Source organism: Ailuropoda melanoleuca, chromosome 12, assembly GCF_002007445.2.
Source record: "Ailuropoda melanoleuca isolate Jingjing chromosome 12, ASM200744v2, whole genome shotgun sequence".
In the NCBI taxonomy this organism is placed as follows: Eukaryota; Metazoa; Chordata; class Mammalia; order Carnivora; family Ursidae; genus Ailuropoda; species Ailuropoda melanoleuca.
The window spans coordinates 63940949-63959683 of record NC_048229.1 but is presented as its reverse complement, the minus strand read 5'-3'; the positions used below and the strand labels follow the sequence as shown (position 1 = coordinate 63959683).

Sequence of the window (18735 nt, the reverse complement as noted above, 5' to 3'; positions counted from 1 at the left end):
GGCTGTTAAAAATCAGAGACAGTTTGTATTAGTAGAAAGAATCTCAAAAAGCCTATCATATGTGTTACCAACTCAAAATTTCAACTGACTTAACAGGCAGGGCTACCTGACTTTCTCTGGTATCCTTCACTATTGCTAAAGTTAAGATGATTATACAGGGGAGGACCAGGAGGTGCTGGAGGTAAAAACAGCGACCACAAAAAAGGAGTAAAATAAAAGAAACACAGCCTAAGGAAGATACATTTGACACTTAGGGAGACTCCCCTGTCCAATCTAATGGTTGAGTAGCACCCATCTGACCCATCATCATGCAGAGAACAATTAAAAACTGGAACAAACATAAAGAATGACTTGAAAGCATGGAGGGTAACCAAAGTAAGCATATACTGGAAGCAAACTGACATGTGATAAGAAGAGAGTAACAAAAAGTGTGTTTCCTGTTTTTTTTTTTTTTTAAAGATTTTATTTATTTATTTGACAGAGATAGAGACAGCCAGCGAGAGAGGGAACACAAGCAGGGGGAGTGGGAGAGGAAGAAGCAGGCTCATAGCAGAGGAGCCTGATGTGGGGGCTCGATCCCGTAACGCCGGGATCACGCCCTGAGCCGAAGGCAGACGCTTAACCGCTGTGCCACCCAGGCGCCCCGTGTTTCCTGTTTTTAAGGCTTTTAACCTGAGAGAAGGCCACACTCCATGCCTTACAAAATGGCTGAAACTCCTAGAGAAAATCTACAGCCTGGGGTGCCTGAGTGGCTCAGTTGGTTAAGCGTCTGTCTTTGCCTCAGGTCAAGATCTCAGGGTCCTGGGATAGAGCCCCATGTTGGATTCCCTGCTCAGTGGGGAACCTGCCTCTCCCTCTCCCTCCCCACCTGCCCCCTGCTTGTGTTCTCCTTCTCTCTCAAATAAAATTAATAAAATCTTAAAAAAAAGAAAATCTACAGTCTGAAGTGCCTGAAGAACTAAGGACAGAGTATGGGACAACCACAGCCTCTGGAGTAAGAGGGAAATCCCAGAAAGGAGATAACCAGAGAAGGGGAGCTCCAAATTATACACATAAACTTTGCCCAATCCTTTGGTTGACCTGGTAACGACCTATGAACAGGTCAGATCCCAAGGACTGTAAGGCTAACATAACTGAAATGAGATTATGAACTGCTGCCAACCACAGAGGGAAAGGTTTTGCAGGTTGACTCCAACCAAGTTCAGTGACTGCTTAAACAAAAATTCAGCATTCTTTGAGAGTACATTTGGATGTATATCTGTTTTGATGTTTTTGAGTTGGGAGTTCTTTATATAATCTGAATTAATCCCTTGCAGATATATGATTTGCAAATATTCTCTCTCATTCTGCAGGTTTTTTCACTTTCTTAGCAGTCTCCTTTGATGCACAAAAGTTTTTAATTTTGATGGAGCCCAATTTATCTATTTTGTCTTTTGTTGCCTGTATTTTTGGTGCCATACTTGAGAAACCACTTCCAAATCCTATGCTAAGACTTTCCCCGATGTTTTCCTCTAAGACTTTTATAGCTTTAGGTCTCACATTTAGGTCCTTGATCTATTTTATTTTTGTACATGATGTAAGGTAAGGGTCCAACTACATTATTTTGCATGTAGATATACAGTTTTCCCAGCACCATTTGTTAATAACATTGTCCCTTCCCCCACTGAATAGTCTTGGCACCCTATAGAAAATGAATTGACCATATATGTAAGGGCTTATTTTTGGGCTTTCTATTCTATTTCATTGGTCTGTTTTTATGCCAGTACCATAGTGTTTTAAATACTGTAGCTTTGTAGTAAGTTACAAGTCAGGAAGAGTAAGTCCTCCAAGTCCGTTTTCAGGACTGTTTTGCCTATTTGAGGCCTCTTGCAATTCCATATGAATCTGAAAATATGTTTTTCCATTCAGAAAAATGGCTGTTGGAATCTTGGTAGGCATAGCACTGAATCTATAGATTGCTTTGGGGAGTACTGATGGCTTAATAAGGTTAAGTCTTCCTATCTACAAATATGGATATCTATCTTTATTTTACATATACTTAAATTTTATTTTTATTTAATGTTTCCATCTATATTTTTTTTCAGCAACATTTTATGGTTTTCAGCATACATACTGAACCTCCTTGGTCCAGTTTACTCCTAAGTATTTAATTCCTTTAGATGCTACTGTAAATGGAATTGCTCTTTAAATTTCCTCTTCAGGTTGCTCATCACTGGTACACAGAAACACAAATGTTGAATGTATACTGATATTCCACCCTGAAGTGTCGTATTTGTTTATTAGCTCTGTAGCTTTCTTGTGGATGATTTGAGATTTTCTATGTACCAGAACATGTCATCTATGAATAGAGACAATGTTACCTCTTCCTTTCCAATTCAAACGCTGAATAGCAGTGGTGAAAGTGAGCGTCCTTGTTCCTAATCTTAAGGAGAAAGCTTTCAGTCTTATACCATTAATTAAGTATATGATGTTAGCTGTAGGTTTTTCATAAATGACCTTTCATGGTAAGGAATATTCCCCCTTTCCGTGTGTGTGTGTGTGTGTGTGTGTGTGTGTGTGTGTGTATGTGTGTGTTTAAATGAAAGGCTATTAAATCTTGTCAAATGCCTTTTCTGTGTCAACTGAAACAATAGTGTAGGTTTTTATCCCTTCTTTAAATGTGGTGTATTATATCAACTGATTTTCCTATGTTGGGCCACCTTTTGCATTTTTGGGATAAATCCTACTTGGTGATGCTGTATGACCCTTTTACTGAGCTGTTGGTTATGGTTTGTTAGTTTTTAGTTGAGAGTTTTTGTGCTTATATTAGAAATATAAATATAAATACTGTATCTTTGTCTTATCCTTTCAATTAAAAAAAATTTTCATGTCTCTACTGAAATCCCTCTATCTCTTCACGTATGTCGCTTACTTTTTCTACTAGATGGTTCAGCATTTTATCATGGTTATTATTAAAGATTCTTTCTGAGAACTCCAACACAGACGAAGAGATAGATCTAGGCCATCTCTGGCCCTGCTTCTATTGATTGTTTTTCTTTTTATTGTGGGTCACACTTTCTCTCATGTGTGTGTACTGCTGAACATATACTGAACATTTTGTATTTAAGAGACTTCTAGAAACTCAAGTAGATAAGTATTTGCCTCCAGCAAGAGCATGCTATTTCTTTTGTCAGGTAACAAATTCTTAAGCTATGTCTGGGCCTTGTTGCAGCTTTAGTCTGATTCCTCTGCTTTGAGATAGTGGTTTCCTCATACTTGGTGGTCTTACAAGTTTCAGAGAAATGTCTCTCAGTAATCTCCACTCCTACTTTTAGCCACCAACTGGGAGAAAGATTTGTTCCTAAACCAGCAAGGGAGAGACATGATAATGCAGGTTGCATAAAGTCTATTTTGCAGTATACATAGTGGAGGAGGTGTCCAGCTCTTCAAGGCTGTAGTGGTTTCCGGCACTCAGTCCCTAGCACTGTCAGAACAAGTTATGGTCATGAGTCACAGTGTCAGTGATGTTTTCACTATAGCAGTACTGGGTTGGATGGCTGGACAATGTTCCAGACCATGTAGCTTCCAAGCCAGAGATTTTATAACACCCTTTAAGAAAAATTCTGTTTCTGTACTATGGTTTATAAATTATCCTGATACATGATATTGAATATAAAGTGCCTAGTACAGTGCTGTCATGGGTAGTGATAAACAAATATTAGCTATTAGTCTACATCCATGTCTAGATATGTAATGCAGTCAGAGTTCAGATATGTAGACGGAGTTCTAGTCTACTATGAGTTCTTTCAGGTGAACACTTTACTCCCCCTGCTTGCCCATTCCTGGATCTACAGTGGAGTTTGTAACAAAGCAACATCATAATTGATTATTCTCTACCCAGGAAAGGACATGAAGATTTCTGCCTATTATTGGGTAATATAATTTACCTAGGATGGTTTTCAGGACTGTAACATTTATAGAGAAGCAATTAAAGCCTGGACCATTGCAACAGCCTTATAACTATTCTCCCTGTTCTTGCTTTTGCTCTCTTACAGGTTATTTGCTGTCCAGGAGCCAGAACAAACTTTACCTAGATAATTTCACCCCCTGCTCAGAACTCTCTAATGGCTTCCTTCCAACACTCAACTAAATCCAAATGCCCTGTGGTGATTTATAAGGCCTATGTGATTTGAGCCCTGGCTAACTTGTTGCCTTACCTTCTCTTACTGTTTTCCCTTCCACTGTCTGCTCTAATCATCCTGGCCTTATTGCTTGAACCACCCAAGCTTATTCCTAACCTTAAGGCTTTCACACTTAATACTTTATCACTCTGGAATATTCTTCCCTCTGATCTTCATACTACCGCACTCCTTCAGTTCCGTACTCAAAGGTCAGCTCCTCAGAGAAGACCACCCTACCTAAAATATCATATTATTGTCCCTTTACCCTGTTTTATTATTTTTCATAGTATGGATCACTATGAAAAGTATGTCATAGGAGCACCTGGATGGCTCAGTTGGTTAAGTATGTGACTCATGACTTCTGCTCAGGTCATGATCTCAGGGTTTTGAGATCAAGCCCCAGGTCAGGCTCCCAGCTCAGCAGGAGTCTGCTTGAGATTCTCTCCTTCCCTCTCCCTCCGTTCCCCCCCACCCAGGGCGTGTGCACTCTCTCTCTCTTGCAAATAAATATTTTTTAAAAAGTGTGTTATACATTTATTATCTGTTTTCCTCAGTATTGTATAAGTTCCAAAAAGGCAGAAACTTTGTCTTGTTCACCCCTACCCCTTCCTGTTTTAACTGAGGATCCATTATGGAAATACCCATATTGAATATCACTGCTTCAGCCAATACTATATGGGTGACAATAAAATAAAGAACAAAGTGGCATGTATTAAACTTTAAGAAATTAGTGAAGACTTTAAAAGGCAGAAATTTATTTATCATAAAAAGGATATTGGGAAGCATATGATAAAATCAATGAAGGCTTCATGAAGGAGGGAAAAGAGAATCATGGAAATCAGCTAAGAGGCTAAAGCACTAAGTACTAACATCATGTGTACTGAAAATTTAAATTAGAATGAAAGTAAGAACATAAATAGAACACAGAAACAAAGAGGGATGAATGCAATAAATCTTTCCCTAAAGAGATTTTTTTTAACTGGCTATATATAGAATAATAAAGAGAAAGGAAAAAACAAGTTAGAAGATCTGAAATTCAGGGGCGCCTGGGTGGCTCAGTCGGTGAAGCATCTGCCTTTGGCTCAGGTCATGATCTCAGGGTCCTGGGATTGAGCCCCATGTCAGGTTCCCTGCTCAGCAGGGAGTCTGCTTCTCCCTTGCCCTCTCCCTCTGCCCCTTCACCGGCTCATGCACACTCACTCTCTCTCTAATAAATAAATAAAATCTTTAAAAAAATGTTCTGAGATTCAGAATCCAATAGAATGGTGGTATCACTAGCAAATAAAGTGAAGAAGTCACGGATTTAGAACAGGTTTGGAGAGAGAGGAGGTAGTGTTTTCACTGTTAGTCATGGTGTATTCAAAGTAACAGTGACACAGATAGATGATGGAAATGTGAGGCTATATAAGATGTACATTCTTTTGGCCCAACCATAACATTACTGAACAATAAACACAATCCTTTGCTATCTATTTTGATAACAAAATAATACAGTCTACTGTGCCTTAAAAGGATGACATTTGAAATCTATTTTTCTTTTCTTGTTTTGACATGTTAAGTATGCGCTGTAGAAGTTCCAGTACAGCAACACTCTGAGGACTTGAAACACTACTGAGTTTTAACTGCAACGTTGTGATCTGCAACATCCTGAGCAAAGTGTGAAGTGATGAGTACCACCTGTGTTCTCTATCATAACTGCTCTGCCATCATGGCACAAAAAAAGCCACAGTCAATACATAAATGAATGAGCATGGCAACAAGATGAGTGATGTATACTACAGGCATTTTATGACAAGGGGCCAGAGACTGAAATTCCTATCAAAGCATGGGATAATCAGTTCTTTCAAGTACAGAACTAGTCTATGTTGCATAGAACTTCAGAATGTCCTACATATATTTATGTATATAGAAAAGTTTATGAACTTAGAACTCAACTTCTTAGTATATATAAATACCAAAAAACAGCATTTAAAAAAAAAGATTTTACATATTTCTTTGTCAGAGAGAAAGAGAGCACAAGCAGGGGGAGCAGCAGAGTGAGAGGAGAAGCAGGCTCTCTGCTGAGCAAGGAGTCTAATGCGGGGCTTGGCCATGACCTGAGCCGAAGGCAGACGCTTAACCGACTGTGCCACCCAGGCACCCCAAAATTGCAGTTTTAACACGTGAATGTTTAACAAATATGACTACCATGTAAATTGAAAAAAACTTTAGCAGGAGTTCATTATTTCAGAAAATCATGTCATTTTGCCAGTGATGTCACTCACTAATGGAATTTAGGTTGCTGATCAACATATCTGCCTTTGTACTTACAACAATTGCAGTGAAACTGCAGGTAAAAATATCTAACTACTTCATTGTCTTCTACAGTCAATACCAAGCCTTTTCATTTTGAAATACAACTATTTTGTTATAATTTAGTTTTCTGAATTTATTTCCTAATATTATAGCATTATTTTGATATTCTTAAATTTGTACATGCAAGTTGATTATATAATCTTTGCACTTCCATTTCAGGTTAATAAAGCAATATTACAAAACATTTGTTTTTTTAAAAAAGTGGGGTTGGGTATGATCATTAGTCTAGAATACTTGCAAGTCAAGATGCACATAGGTATTTTTCTCTTGACCAGTCTGTCTAAAAGCAAAACTTCCGATTTCCTGTCTAGGGAACATCAACTTGTTATAAGTACTTTGAGATTTAAGAAAAGGGGTCAGCAGTCTCCCTATTCAGTATGCAGACTTTCATTATGCCTCCCCTCCCTCTCCACTCCATTTTCTGTACAGATCATCAAGCTCTGCCTTCAGTAATTCTAGAACCTAGAATCTCTATTTCATTCCCTTTGAAGAGTAAATCTGCAATATTCTCACAGGTTATTGCAGTTATCACTTGGCTATGCCATATAAGAGAAAAACGTGGGAAGTCTAACTACTTCTTTTGTAGACTTTCAACCAATCCTTTTGCTTTCAGCTCTACCTCGCATCCCACTTTCAGGGACACTCACTGCCTCAAATTCCTGAGCTTTTCCAGGGTTCTTTGGTGTAAAATGATTTGTGTTCCTTATTGATTCTTTGTCTCTATCTAACAGGCTTAAGTTGCAGCTGTCTAAGTTCTAATTAAAGTAAAACCCATGGTTCAATTTACTATATTTAAATGGAAGTTGCAGTTTTCTGTAAATATTTATATAGTCAAGAAATCTATCAATATTCTCTCTTTTTTTAAGATTTTATTTTTAAGTAATCTCTACACCCAACGTGGGGCTCGAACCTACAATCCCAACATCAAGAGTTGCACACTCTGAGGCACCTGTGTGGCTCAGTCGGTTAAGTGTCGGACTCTTGATTTGGCTCAGGTCATGATCTCAGGGTTTTGGGATTGACCCCTGTGTCAGGCTCTGGGTTCAGTGGGGCTTCTGCTTGAGATTCTCTCTCCCTCTCGGTCTGCCACTCCCCCTTGCACACGTGCACGCGCTCTCTCTCTCAAGTAAATAAATCTTAAAACAAAACAAAAAAAGTTACTGCACACTACACTGACCGAGCCAGCCAGGCACCCCTCAATATTTTCAGTTGTGATCTCTTTTTATATATTTTCATAGAATAAGTTAATAAATTTTATATAGCTTAAATTGAAAATATTCGATAAAAAAATAAAATGCCAACACGATCACAATTTTAAAAAAAACCTAAGTAAATCAATAACTAAAGAAACTGGAAACCCATGGCTAATAAGTGATCAGTTATTCCTTTCTGCTATATCTGTTGCTCTTTCATGTTTAATCCAAACTGAACAAATTATTCTATGGAACCAATTATTCACCTAGTAGAGGAAGAAATACCAACAACTCTAAGTACCATGATGGGGACAGCATCCATCCTGTTATCTCCAGAGCATAGTATAGTACCTAGCATGTTACAGACATTCGATCATTGCTGATGAGTGAATTTTGGAATAAGAGAGTACAATTTGGTGGAGCAAAATAACTCATGAGGTTAGTCAACAGAATTATTTAAATAACAGTAATAGTTACTAAAGCAGGTTGTTCTAAATGAAGTAGTTACGTCTAAAATAGAAAATACAAATAAAAATTTTATTGCTATCTATTAAGCTACCCAAATATCACATAACGTACCAGTAAGTACTATATGCCAAAGTATCCTAGAAATATTAGATGACTCACAGTAATTCCAGCTTGGCAAAGACGTAAGCCACCTGTCCTTTATACTTCGATAGTAAAATAAACCAGTGATGGGGGAAGGTAATCATGCATATAAGATTTCAAAGGGAATATATTTCATAACACATACTTCAGCCAGCATCTGCTCCAAGCATATGTACTATATAGCATATGAAAAATAGGATTTCTCCTATGCATCTAAAGGATTTTAAAGGAACGTAAAATAAACTGTCTTTCCATTTCATTTTCAGATGAATATTATGTTATAGGCCATAAACAAATTATTGCCACTAACATTACTCTCTAAAAACTTTCATCTAGGATCAGTATACCTCTCTTCAGGCCACCCTCTGCTTTGGAGAAGAAAGTAAGCCAAGTTGTTTGTTATGTTTCTGTATCGTTTCCATAGCAAAGGTCTGTGCCTGCTTAATTTAACTAAAGCTGGAGTGTTAAAGCCTGAAGGTCACTATAGGACAAACTAGAGCAGCTTCAATAAGAGCAATTCTATTATCAGTTCTGCTAAATTACTTGGGGGGAGTGAATCTGAATATATCACAAACATGAGAACACATCATAGAGATACTAAAAATACAAAATTAAATTTCCATAATATAAACTGCTTCAAACTGAAAATGTGCACATAACCTCATATAAAAAAAATCATCACCTGGGAGAGGATCTTGGTGTATGATGAAATACAAAGTCTAAATATGAAAAAAATTCTACAATCCCATTTTTATTTTTTAAGATTTATTTATTTACTTCAGAGAGAGAAAGAGATAGCAAGCAAGGAGGGAGGGGCAAAAGAAGGAGAGTGAGAACCTCAAGCAGACTGTGCAGTGTGTGGAGCCCAATGCAGGGCTTGATCCCATGAACGTGAGATCGTGACCCAAGCCAAAACCAAGATTGGATGCCAACCGACTAAGTCACTCAAGTGCCCCCAAAATCCCCATTTTTAAAATTTCAGTAACTTTTCATTTAAGATTCAAAATACCTATGCCTTGGGGTGGCTGGGTGGCTCAGTTGGTTAAGTGTCTATTTTTGGCTCAGGTCACAATCTCCAGGTCCTGGGACTGGTCTGCACCAGGCTCCCTGCTCAGAGGGGAGTCTGATTTTCCCTCTTCCTCTGCCCCTTCCCCCAACTCACGTGTGCACTCTTAAATAAATTTTAAAAATACAAAATATCTGTGCCTTAATAAATTTATCACCATATAATAAAATGTTTGTGTAGCTTCATGCAATTTTATCGCAAGTGCAGATTCAAGTAACCAACATCACAGTCAGAATAAGAACTCTTCCAACACCACAAAGGAACTCTGTTGTGCTACCCCTTTATATTTGCAATCTTCAACCTATTCCTGTTCCCTGCTGGCTATCAAACCAACAGAACTAACTAACTGCCCAACAGAACTTTTGGCAATAATAAAAATCTTCTACATCCGCATTTTTTAAAAAAAAATCCATGATTTATGTGTAATCAATTCTTGTGTAAAATGTGAGGTTTAGGTTCAAATTTATTTTCTGAATGGAAAATAAATGGATGTCCTATGGATGTCCAACTGCTCCAACATCATTTGTTAAAAAGACAATGTAGGGGCTTCTGGGTGGCTCAGTCAGTTAACCATCTGACTTTTAATTTTGGCTTAGGTCATGATCTCAGGGTTGTGAGATCAGGCCCTGCATCAGGCTCTGCACTGAGCGTGGAGCCTGCTTAAGATTCTCTCTCCCCCTCTCCTCCTCTCCCTCTGTCTCTTCTCTCTCTCATCACTTCCCTCCCTCCCTAAAAAAAAAAAAAAAAAAAAAAAAAAATAGTCATTAGCCACACACCTACCAAGTCTTGAAATGCTGTTTATGCAAGTAAAGAACTCAATTTCTAATTTTGGTTAATTTAAATTTAAATGTGACCAGTGGCTACTAAATTGGATAGTGCAGTTTTTTTTTTTTTTTAAGATTTTTATTTATTTATTTGACAGAGGGACAGCCAGTGGGAGAGGAAGAAGTAGGCTGCTAGAGGATCAGAGAACCCAATGCGGGGCTCGATCCCAGGACTCCGGGATCACGCCCTAAGCCGAAGGCAGACGCTTAACAACTTAGCCACCCAGGCGCCCCTGGATAGTGCAGTTCTAAACTCTTCCCCCTACTTAATACTCTTCCTTTCTTAGTATCTACCTTTTCTCTGGCTAATGTTTAGTAATGAGCTACAAACTTTCTTCAAATAAGCAATGCCCATTTCAACCCCTTCACCTATTTGCTCTTTTGGAGATGTGAATTTCCTCCATTAAACCCTTATCCTACGTCACTGTTATTATCTCATTTGCAAGCTTCACCAAACTGTGAACTTCATGGAACTAGGAAACATGTCTGATTTCCTCCCACCAAATCCCCAGCTACAGTAAGACTGGCTTGAATGTATTAAATAGTTGCAGACCATATTAACAAATAAGATTATTTACTTCAGGGGCACCTGGGTGGTACAGTCGGTTAAGCAACTGGACTGACTTGGTTTCAGCTCAGGTGGTGATCTCAGGGTTGTGAGATCAGGCCCTGCACTGGGGTCTGTGCTCAGCACAGTCTGCTTAAGATTCTAACCACCCCCCACTTATATGCTCTCTTACTCTTACTTTGCTACTTATTCTTCATCAGGGTTCACAAAGTATTGATCAACATTTACTGAGCATTTACTCTGTGTAAGGTACTATGCCATGTTCTGTACATGCAATGTTTCATTTAATCCTCGTAACAGTTCTTAGGATGATATTATGCTCATTTTATAAAAAAGATACCAAAGGTAAAGTCTCCCATAATTAGCCTCTTATCACATCACATTCTACTTCTCAATATTACATTACAACATTGTAATATTATTTAACTTATTTTTTCATTGTCTCTTCTCAGTATAATGTAAGGCCCATGAGGGCAGGACTCGGTCTTGTTTATAAACACTCTAGATCCCCAGCATCTACAATATTGTCTATAACGTAGTGAGCAATCAAAAAATATTTACTGAGTGAAAGGATAGATGGATGAATAAATTAAGCAATGACTGATTTAATAAAAAAAAAAATCTAGAAAAGTTAAGATACTTGGCCAAAGATACAGTAAGTTATTTGGCCAAAGTGCAGTACAGGATTCAAACCCAAGCAGTGTGGCTGCAGAACCCTATTAGTCACTTAGCTACTATTAAACTCCTGAATATAAATTAAAAGACCAATACTGTATACAGGATATGGCAGAGAAGACATGCTGACACCAAAGAGTTATGTAGAGTCATGTTGTATAGTATAGACCGCACTGTTGCTGAGGAAAGGCTCCCAATCCAGGGACTACTATTCATAGTCCCTGTCTACATAAGTAGACATGTGACTACTTCTGGTCAGAGGACTGTGAGAAGTAACAACTGGCAGTAATTTCCAGGTTCATATATCTTATGTACCTTCCCTATACTCCCTTTGCTTTTCCTAGGAACCATGGAGGCTGTGTATTGAAGAGGACAGCATCATAAGATGGACAGACCTTGAATTCATGAGTGACAGTCTCTAAGAAAATAAAAAATAAACTTCCTTTTTTGGGTCCTAAACCACAGAGAACTGGGAAGTCTTAGTCATAGTAGGGAGCCTAACGTGGTTAATCCAAGAGAGTTTAAACTACAATAATGGTAAACAAAGGTCTAAGATTTTTATCAGGGATTATAAAGGTAATAGAAACAGCATGTGACTTTAAATCAAAGATCAGGGTTTCTAAAAAGGCTTATCTGGATAACTAAATGAGACAATGTGAAAGTAGTTAATAAAATGAAAAGCACTATGAAATTATAACTTATCTGTAGTATAAGAGGCAATATGGTACAACAGAAAACATTTAAGAGCAGAGTGAAAAAACCTGGGTTTAAGATCTCTACCAATTACATCATATATAATCTTTCTTAAGATTTTATTTATTTATTTGAGAGAGAAAGCAAAAGCAGGCTGAGGGGAAGAGGAAGAGGGAGAAGCAGACTCCCCACTAAGCAGGAAGACAGATTTGGCGCTTGATCCCAGGACCCTGAGATCATGACCCAAGCCGAAGGCAGACGCTTAACCAAATGAGCCACCCAGGCACTCCTACATCATGTGTAATCTTAAATCACCTGTACAATGTACTTGCCTTACTTTTTTCAAATAACTATTATGAATATTAAATATAAACTCTGAGAAAACCTTTTATGAACTACAAAGCACTACAAAAAAGTAAATTTTTGCAATTAGCAGCAGCACAAATCTGTAAAATGTTACTGAATTTGGCAATTTAAATATTACGTTGTCTTTTAGCACTTTGGGAATAAATATCCATATGAAAATAAAANCGATCCCGCAACGCCGGGATCACGCCCTGAGCCGAAGGCAGACGCTTAACCGCTGTGCCACCCAGGTGCCCCAGAAAATAAAATTCTTTTAAATATTTGTTCTAAAAATTAAAAAATTATTCTAAAAGACACTGAGAATCTATATGTTAAAACATTTAAAACAAAATTCATAATGTTAAGATCTGCAAGTCTCTTTCAATCCTAATGAATGATGAAAATGTACATTTTCACTTAGAACTCCAATAAAAACTATTGACTTAAAGAGATAATCTTCCCATATTTGGCTAAGTAGTAAAAAGAAAAATAATCTGGGGGCGCCTGGGTGGCGCAGTCGTTAGGCGTCTGCCTTCGGCTCATGGCGTGATCCCGGCGTTCTGGGATCAAGCCCCACATCAGGCTTCTCCGCTCGGAGCCTGCTTCTTCCTCTCCCCACTCCCCCTGCTTGTGCTCCCTCTCTTGCTGGCTGTCTCTGTCAAATAAATAAATAAAATCTTAAAAAAAAAAAAAAAAGAAAAAGAATCTGATTAAGTACTCATTATAAACTCTGTTAAATTTATTACAGATTAATTTCCTGGCAACAAGTAAACAATTTAGTTTAATTTTAGACTAACCTGCATGTTTCTCAACTGTGTTTGTACATGCCAAAGGCACTACAGAAATTTTTTATACCCATAACACAAAAACATTATGGCTGCATAATTCTACAGTCCCTAACCATAAAGTATAAAAAGACATGAGACTACATATATATACATACACATGTATATATACATAGCTCATATACATGATATATGACATATAACATATATGTATCAGTATCAATCATTTCTCAAACCAATTTAATAATAAAAGAACAATCAACTTCTTTCTATTTTGCACTCCCCATTTACAAATTAACCACATTTTCCTTTTTCCCCTTCTGGAAGACACACATTAAGACTAGGATATTAAAAAAACAATTGCAGGGGTGCCTGAGTGGCTCAGTCACTTAAGCATCTGACTTTGGTTCAGGTCATGATCTCAGGGTCCTTGGATCAAGTCCCGCATCAGGCTCCTTGCTCAACGGGTGGCCTGCTTCTCCCACTGCCTGTCAGTCCCCTTGCTTGTGTGTGCACTCTCTCTTTCTGACAAATAAATAAATAAAATCTTTAAAAAAAAAAAGGTAGAAATTACCACATGATCCAGCAATTCCACTTCTGGGTATATACCCAAGAGAACTGAAAGCAGGGTCTCAAAAAGATATTTGCACATCCATGTTCATAGCAATGTTATTCACAATAACTAAAATGTAGAAGCAACCCATATGTCCATTGATGGATGAATGGACAAGGGATATTGTGTATACAATGAGATATTATGCAGCCCTAAAATGAAGGAAATTCTGATATATGTTACAACATGGATCAAACATGAGGACATTATGCTAAGTGAAATAAGCCTGTCACAAAAAGATGAATATTGTATGATTCTATTTATACGAGGTACTAAGAGTTCTCAACATCATAGAGACAGAAAGTAGAATGGTGGTTTCTAGGGGCTGGAGGGAGAAGTGGGGTAGAGAATTTCAGTTTAAAAGATAAAAAGAGCTATGGAGATGGACGGTGGTCAAAGTTGTCCAACATTAGGAATGTATTTAATACCACTAAACTGCATATGTAAAAATAACTAAGATGGTAAATTTTACGTTATGTGTATTTTACCACAATAAAAATTTGGGGGGGGGAAGGTATAAAAATCAGAAAGAAGTAAAACTCATTATTCAAAGATGACCCTGACTTTTTAGAAAACCCAAAAGAAGCTAAAATAAACTATCAGGTCTAGAAATATAAAGTCAACATAAAAAAATTAGGGGCGCCTGGGTGGCACAGCGGTTGGGCATCTGCCTTCGGCTCAGGGCGTGATCCCAGCGTTATGGGATCGAGCCCCACATCGGGCTCCTCTGCTGTGAGCCTGCTTCTTCCTCTCCCACTCCCCCTGTTGTGTTCCCTCTCTCGCTGGCTGTCTCTATCTCTGTCGAATAAATAAATAAAATCTTTAAAAAAAATTAATTGCATTTCTGTATTCTAGGAACAAAAAATTACATGAAATAAAAATACAATAATAGCATAAAAAACACAGAACACAGGAAATAAAATATGTAAAAGATTTCTATTTTGAAAACTACAAAACACTGCAAAGAAGAATTAAATAATACCTCAATAAACAGACCATATTCATGGACTGGAGGCATCAATATTAATTATTAAGAGGTCAATCTAGTAAATAAAACAAATGCACTATCCATGAAACAAAGATTAACAATTTGGACTTTATTAAAATTAAAAACTTTCATTCATCAAAACACACAATTAAGAAAGTGAAAAAGCAAGAAAAAGATGAGAAAAAATTTTAAAATTTGCAATGCATATTATCTGACAAAAAACTTCTATTCAAAATATTAAAAACTCCTAATAAATCAATAAGAAAAAGATGATTTAAAAACTGGTCAAGAGACATGAACAGGCACCTCACAGAAGAGGACAGCCAAATAAACAACAAACATATAAAAAGATTTTCAGGGGCGCCTGGGTGGCACAGCGGTTAAGCGTCTGCCTTCGGCTCAGGGCGTGATCCCGGCGTCATGGGATCGAGCCCCACGTTAGGCTCCTCCGCTATGAGCCTGCTTCTTCCTCTCCCACTCCCCCTGCTTGTGTTCCCTCTCTCGCTGGCTGTCTCTATCTCTGTCGAATAAATAAATAAAAAAAAATCTTTAAAAAAAAAAAAAAAGATTTTCAAGGGCACCTGGGTGGCTGAGTTGGTTAAGCATCTGCCTTCAGCACAGGTCATGATCCCAGAGTCCCGGGATCAAGCTCCTTGTCGGGCTTCCTTCTCAGCGGGGAGTCTGCTTCTCCCTCTGCCCCTCACCCCACTCACATTCTCTCTCTCTCTCTCCAATAAATAAATAAAACTTAAAAAAAAAAAAAAGATGTTCAACATCACTGGTCATCAGGAAGCCACAAAATAAAACCACTATGATTCCTCTACAATACTACTGGAATGGTTAAAAACTATCAGCAACCATGTATTGGTATTGGTGAGGATGCAGAGTAACTGACAGCGTCATATATGGCTAGTTAGGAGTAGAAATTGGTACAGGTACTTTGAAATACCAGCAATTCCACTTTTGGACATATACCAAAAAAAGTGAAGGCTTTTTGTCTATCAAAAGATACATATAGTATACCTGAAACTAATATAACACTGTGTGTTAACTATACTGGAATTAAAATTACAAAGATATGCAAAAAAAGAGAAAAAAGAACATAGCAGCTTTATTCATAATAGTCCCAAACTGAACACAAACCAAGTGTCTATTAATAGGATGACAGATGAAGAAATTATAGCAAATTCATACGATGGAATACTACACAGCAAAGAAAAAGAAAACTACCCCCCCCAACGGATGAATCTCACAGTCATAATGTTGAATAAAAGAAGCCAGACAGAAAATAGGACATACTGTATGATTCCATCTATATGAAATTCAAGAATAAAAAGACAAATCTATGATGATAAGAGGTCAGAAGCAAGATTACCTTTCGTTGGGGGATACAAATTAGGAAGGACTTCCGGGTGCTTAAAATATTCTATAAATTGGGGCACGTGGGTGGGCAGTCAGTTGGGCATCCTACTCTTGGCTTCAGCTCAGGTCGTAATCTCGGGATTGTGGGACTGAGCCCGCGTTGGGCTCCACACTTAGCACAAGTCTGCTTAAGACTCTCTTTATGTCTCCCTCTGCCCCTCTCCCCTCAAATAAAAAGATAAACAAATCTTTTAAAAAATAACACAGTCTATATCTTAACCTTTGTGGTATTTCATAGGTGTGTGCATATGTTAAAAATTCACTGAGCTGTACAAATTAAGACTCGTACTTTAATGATATATTCTTACACAGAAATAAAATGTTCAAAAAAAAAAAAAGCCAGGGGCGCCTGGGTAGCGCAGTCGTTAGGTGTCTGCCTTCGGCTCAGGGCGTGATCCCGGCGTTCTGGGATCGAGCCCCACATCAGGCTCCTCCACTGGGAGCCTGCTTCTTTCTCTCCCACTCCCCCTGCTTGTGTTCCCTCTCTCACTGGTTGTCTCTCTCTCTGTCAGATAAATAAATAAAATCTTAAAAAAAAAAAAAAAAGCCAATTCACAGAGAGCAAAATCAGGGCTTTTTTTTTTTTTTGGTCTTGAGAACAAAACACACCACTCTTATGTGTGATGGGTCAAACCAATCTGGAATGGCAAATGATGCCTTCCTTTCCTGAGTATTACAAAACTCTCAGAATTGCAAAGAAATCTACAAAAAGTCTTCTTAGTTGCTGGAAAAGGGCCATCTCTGTTAGTGGAAAAAATGAGGTCTCAGAAATAGGCATACACAAATTAAGAGTGGCCATACAAAGTACACAACCCTGCAAGTGTGGTACAGTATACAGAATCAGGCATCGGTTTTATTAACAATTTGAAACGACCAGCTCTCATCATGCAATGCTAACAAGAACTTTTGGATAAAGACAATAGTATCACAATCTTCTTCCCCCAATACCTAACAAAATAAACAAAATGTATATGTATGTGGTGGTAGTAGGGGCAGTATGAGAAATGCAAAACAGAAGAATAAGATTCTGATTTGTGTGGCGGAACTGCTAACTAATTCATACCTTTATCCACCTGGAAGAGTAATAAGAATAAATAAAATTAGGGGGCGCCTGGGTGGCACAGCGGTTAAGCGCCTGCCTTCGGCTCAGGGCGTGATCCCGGCGTTCTGGGATTGAGCCATATCAGGCTCCTCCGCTATGAGCCTGCTTCTTCCTCTCCCACTCCCCCTGCTTGTGTTCCCTCTCTCACTGGCTGTCTCTATCTCTGTCAAATAAATAAATAAAATCTTAAAAAAAAGAATAAATAAAATTAGNGTGTTCCCTCTCTCACTGGCTGTCTCTATCTCTGTCAAATAAATAAATAAAATCTTAAAAAAAAAAGAATAAATAAAATTAATAAGTAAATTAATGGAATTAAAGTAATAAAGTGAGAAAATAAAACAGAAAATCCTAACCAATGCTAACTAATTTACAGCAAAGTAAATCAGAACTGTAAGTAGCCAGCTCTGAAAAAAGTCAAGGAAAAACTTTCCCTCAAGAATAAAAGACACTACATTCTGCTCCAGGGCCTTTGGCAGAGACAGAAAAGGTCAGGAGTGCTTACCATCTTCCAGGACTCTGTGCTGTACTAGGGGAACAAGCAAAGCTCATGAAAATATGATACATACTGGAGTAATAAGAATGGGCTCTAACACATACATGATATTGTTCACTCTCTTGAGCCAAACTCAACAAGTCCTATCTTAAACTAATTCTGTACCTGTTTCCGCAATCTTCTCAGGCTATAGACCAAAGTTCTCAAACAAAATGGGTGATAAAAGGCATGGCAATTAGGCAATCATAGTATTCATTTTTTGGTTTTATTTAATAAAAAAAGGAACAAATTATACAAGACATTTGAATAATTTAATAAAAATGGAAGAACACCTGGGTGGTTTAGTCAGTTAAGAGTCCGACTCTGATTTTGGCTCAGGTCATGATCACCGGATTTTGAGATCCAGCCCCACATCGAGCTCTGAGCTGGGCATGGAATGTGCTTAAGATTCTTTCTCCCTCTGCTCCCCCACCTTAAAAAAACAAAAACAAAACCTCCCCCTCAACAAAACACACACACACACACACACACACACACACACACACACACACACACACACACAAAACCCAGAAACTGATTGCCATTGAATGTTCCACACTAAAAAATTTAAGAATATAAATTCAGGGGCGCCTGGGTGGCACAGCGGTTAAGCGTCTGCCTTCGGCTCAGGGCGTGATCCCGGCGTTATGGGATCGAGCCCCACATCAGGCTCCTCTGCTATGAACCTGTTTCTTCCTCTCCCACTCCCCCTGCTTGTGTTCCCTCTCTCTCTGGCTGTTTCTATCTCTGTCAAATAAATAAATAAAATCTTTAAAAAAAAAAAAAAGAATATAAATTCAATAAA

The 18735-nt window shown here is 38.1% G+C and overlaps 1 protein-coding gene across 3 annotated transcripts in view; it reads right to left on the bottom strand.

The window, feature by feature from the left end:
• The window catches only part of NFATC3 (nuclear factor of activated T cells 3), a 103531-nt gene that overhangs the window by 58134 nt on the left and 26662 nt on the right, over positions 1–18735 (bottom strand). The gene's annotated exons all lie outside the window — the stretch shown is intronic.